We start from the raw sequence: 4,846 nt of genomic DNA, 5'->3' as shown, positions 1-4,846 counted from the left end.
GTCTGTCCTGGCCACCTTATGCTCGCTCTGCAGCCCTGGACTGCAGTCCCCACCCTGGGCTTGAATGGAGAAGGGGGCAATCACTCATCAAGCAGGGATTTCTCATCTGTAACTATTACTTACAAGGCCTTGAGTTGGAAGTCCACAAAGAATAAAAACCCTTAAAAGCTTGACAGACAATGCAGGTCCACATCAGAACCTGCCCTCGGCTGTTGACAGCAGCTTCGTTCACCAGCTCTCGTGGGCCTGGAATTCCCTACTGGCTCTCCTGGGCCTGGAACCCCTCACCAATCTTCCCAGGCCTGGAACTCCCCACCAGCTCTCCCGGGCCTGGAACCCCCTACTGGCTCTCCTGGGCCTGGAACCTCTCATCAGCTCTCGTGGGCCTGGAACCCCCCACCAGCTCTTTCAGGCCCAGAACCACCCCACCAGCTCTCTCGGGCCTGGAACCCCCCCCCAGTTCTCCTGGGCCTGGAACCCCCCACCCAGTTCTCCCGGGCCTAGAACCCCCACCCAGTTCTCCTGGGCCTGGAACCCCCCACCCAGTTCTCCTGGGCCTGGAACCCCCCACCCAGTTCTCCTGGGTCTGGAACCCCCCACCAGCTCTTTCAGGCCCAGAACCACCCCACCAGCTCTCTCAGGCCTGGAACCCCCCCACCCAGTTCTCCTGGACCTGGAACCCCCCACCCAGTTCTCCCGGGCCTAGAAACCCCCCTCTAGCTCTCCAGGACCTCCAGCACGCAAACCACTGAGCGCGCGACTTCTCAGCCTCCATCGCATCACAAGCCAGTCCTTCATGACACACCTCTCTCCCTCTGTCTCCTCATGTCCCATTGCTGCTCTGTCTCTGTGGAAGCCTGCAGTACACAGTGCAGTGGGCATGTTGCTGTGCAGGCCTAGCACGCTAGAGATATGTGCTGGGCTAGGAGAGACAGAGAAATCCCACTAAAAATTGTGGCTGTGCTGATGGCTGAGGTGTGTCCACTAGAGGGTGAGCTGACCTCAGAAAACTCCAAGGAGGGCGGCTGCAGGTGAAAGGGAAGCGACAGGGGACGTGGAAGACGCCGGCCTGCTGGCAGGAGGGGGCAGCGCCCTCTGCCCAGCTGACCATGGACAGCTGTCAGGTCCCAGGAGGGGGTCCAGGGCCCCCACCCTTCTCTGCTCCAGCCACACCCGTCCCTTCTGGACACACAACCTCCCTGACCTCTTGTTAGCTTGTTGCCTGTTTCTTCAGCTACAGTCTGAGCTCGGTGGGAAGAGAGGCTTTGTGCACACCTTCCAGTCTCTGCTCGTGGGGCGCACAGTCGGTCACGACTGACAACTGAGTGGCCGTGGAGAAATGTCTGCAGACACCCAGCTTCTTCTGTGGGAAGCCCCTGCTGCCTCTGGCCCCTGCGATGAGAAATGCGGGACCATTGTGAGGACCTGCGGGACAGGGGGCGTCTCTCCGGAGCACCCCTTGACCCTTCGCTTGGGTGGTGGTGGTCTCTCCCACTGCTTCTGTCTTCCCACCACGGTTCACTTTCCCGCTGAACTCCCCTTGCACTTTTTGCACAGTAGGACGTCCTCTCACCAGTGGCACTGAGCTGGGTGGTTTGTTCGCAGGGACGTGCTGGTCAGAGCATCCTCTCCCCAAGAGTTCCTGACCGACCTGACCCTTCCCTAGGGCAGAACCTGGGAACCAACAGGCAGCTGAGCGACTGAGGCGCTCCGGCCTGGGAACCGTGCCCGGGAGCTCAGTCCTGTCTCCCTCTCCTGCTGGGCCCTATAAAACAATTATTTATAGCCCTCTCTGGCTCCCTCTGTTCCCACCCCCGACTCTCCATCGCCAGCTGTGGTCTTGGGCTTTGATGCAAAGCTCTTACTTCTTATGGGGATGCTGAACAAGCTGTTCCCCTGCCCTAGACATCCCGAGCCCTCCCTGTTACTGAAGGTGGAGACTATGGGGTGGGGATGGGGTCTCCATGGGCAGTGACTTGGGAGAGAGATGGGAGGGGGAGGAGCAGGGGGAGGGGCAGTCAAGTATGCAGCTTCCAGTCCAGCAGGAGGTAGAGGCCACTGCTGAGCAGGTCTGGGTCGGAACCCACTGCTGCATTCCACCACACAACCCAGGCAATGTTGGGAGAGCTATTTGGTCTCTTGGGGCCTTATTTTGCTTCTCTCAGTTTAGAGAATACGTATTTTGCATATAATGGCATTCATACTTTTTTTTGAAGATTTATTTATTTATTTGAAAGGCAGAGTTACAGAGAGGCAGAGGCAGAGAGAGAGGTCTTCCATCCGATGGTTCACTCCCCAGATGGCCACAATGGCTGGAACTGCACTGATCCGAAGCTAGAAGCCAGGAGCTTCTTCCAAGTCTTCTACATGGTTGCAGGGACCCAAGGACTTGTGCCATCTTCTACTGCTTTTCAAGGCCATAACAGAGAGCTGAATCGGAAGTGGAGCAGCCAGGACTTAAACCGGTGCCCATATGGGATGTTGGCATTGCAGGTGTGGCTTTACCCGCTATGCCACAGCGCCGGCCCCTATTTGCTTTATTTTTAAAAATATTTATTTGAAAAGCAGAGTTACAGAGAGGCAGAGGCAGAGAGAGAGAGAGAGAGAGAGGTCTTCCATCTGCTGTTCACTTCCCAATGGCCACAACAGCTTGGCCAATCTGGAGAGCCAGGATCCAGGAGCTCCTTCTGGGTCTCCCAAGTGGGTGTGGGGCCCAAGCACTTGGGCCATCTTCTACTGCTTTCCCAGGCCACAGCAGAGAGCTGGATCGGAAGTGGAGCAGCTGGAACTGGAATCAGTGCTCTTATGCGATGCCAGCATTATAGGCGGCAGCTTTATCCATCACGCCACAGTGCTGGCCCCTTTATTTGCTTTTTCATGTGTAAAAAAGAGCTGTCCTTTGATCACCTCCACTCAGTTCCAGTCTTCTTGCTGCCTCCAGCCATGGTTATTAATTTGGCTTGTGCTTTTTCATACACTCATATGTTGCAAATATAGCCATGGGCAATAGGTATTGTTTTACACAGGCTTTAAGAATTTTATAAATGGTGTCGTATTATTCTATAGCCTTGTTTTGTCACACAGCCTTGTGTGTTGAGGTCTGGTTGGCATAAGTGTTGATGTACGTGGGTGTGCATTTCCATATCACGTGTCTCATTCCATTTTGCTTCTATGTAGTATTCTATCCAAGGAATATGCCCTGGTTCATCTTTCTCCACGCTGAGTGATGGGCTCTACGTGCTGACCTGCAGAATGGGAGTCCGGATGCCTGCCTCGTATGTCGTTGTGAAGTCCATGTCAGGGGCACGGGTGTTGGCACCTCCAATGGCGATGGGCCACAGAACCTTCTCAGAACCTACCCACGAGAAGTGGTTTCCAGCCCCAGGATGAGTGCTGTTGGGCAACCCTGGTACCATCTTCCCTGATGTCCCATGGGCCGGGGACATCAGCTTTTCATGTGGCCCCGTAAAGCAGGGCTGTTCCCCAGTGAATGGGTCAGCACTTGGGGCTCCACTCCAAGATCAGAGGGAAACTGGGGAGTCATCTAGGCCAATCTCCTCCACAGGGCTGCCCAGCCTGAGGGGCGCCTCTAGGGATGGAACCCCCATCTCCCAAGGCGGTGTCCGCCTCTGATGTGCACTTCCAGGAACGTGGACTTTTTGCTGCAAAGGCAATTCAATCTTCTATCGTGCACAGAGCTGTGTGCTGGTGGGTTCCACTCTTTTGGTCCAGTCCTGCCTCCTGGTGGCCATACAGAGCCCACCAGGCGCTCTCTGGCACCACGTGTAAAGGCAGCAGTTAGGCCCACCCCTCCTCCTGCCCTTTGTTCTCTAGAGCAAACAGCCATCATTTAACAGAGAAACGCAACCTTCCGAGAATGTGGGCTTCCACCCCCTGGCCCTTCTGGTCACCCTATGAATGGTTCGCCCCTCCAGTGTCAGGTGATAAATTCCCACTTGGATCGAGTTCCAGCTGGGACGTTCCGTACTGCAGTATCACACAGCCCGAGTGTGAGGGACCTTATATGGGCGCTTTCTGCCTTGAGAACAACCCTGCACTGAACATCTGCCACGTAGTGTTCTGTGCTCTCTCCCCCACTCACCACTTTCCCGACTGGCCCTTCACCCAGTTCACACAGAACATGCAAAGGGCCCCGGGCCACCGTGACCCTGCATCCTGCTGTGGCTAAGGACCAGGTCAATGTCAGCTCCGGGAAGGTTAAACCTGCCACACACCGCCTTCCCCAAGCCCCCTCTGGACCTCTGGGTCCCCGTGGAGACGACTGCTAGTTGTCTCCACTTTATGTCAATTGCCACTTAAATGTAATGTCACCACTGGCCTTCCTATGTGTTGTTTTATTTTTAGTTGGAGCTAAGAGGTTCTGGGCTCAAATTGTTGGTTTCTTAATAGGAGAGCTGCTGGCAGCCTGAGAAGCAGAGAAAACCTAGCAAAAGTCAGGGGGGGAGGAAGGGCTGTGACAGGAGCCCCAGAGCACAGGCGGGGTTAGAGAGGGGTAAGGGCAGAGGGCCCGAGGAGCCCCGACCCCACCTCCTACCCACTCCTGAGGTGGGCTGCACCCGTGACCCCCGGACGCGACCCTCTTGCTTGAGCGCTTTTGCAGTCTCTGTTTCCTGCAACAAGGGTCTTGATTCGTGAGAACACAGAGCCAGGTCAACTCTAACCGCTACACAGGACCGCGTGTCGCCCCGCAGAGCTGCACCTGCGCCTTCGGACCCCTCCCGGCCCTGGGCTCTCCTGGACGCTGGAGTGCCCGTGTCTGCAACCCGCGTTCACCCTCTGCCGCCTCTGCTGACTTGAAAGGCAGGAGGAGTCAGCCCTGGAATAC

This window comes from Oryctolagus cuniculus, chromosome 15 (genome assembly GCF_051225735.1).
Source record: "Oryctolagus cuniculus isolate XC-2025 breed Fujian yellow rabbit chromosome 15, ASM5122573v1, whole genome shotgun sequence".
NCBI lineage: Eukaryota > Metazoa > Chordata > Mammalia > Lagomorpha > Leporidae > Oryctolagus > Oryctolagus cuniculus.
Note: the sequence above shows the minus strand (reverse complement) of the source record.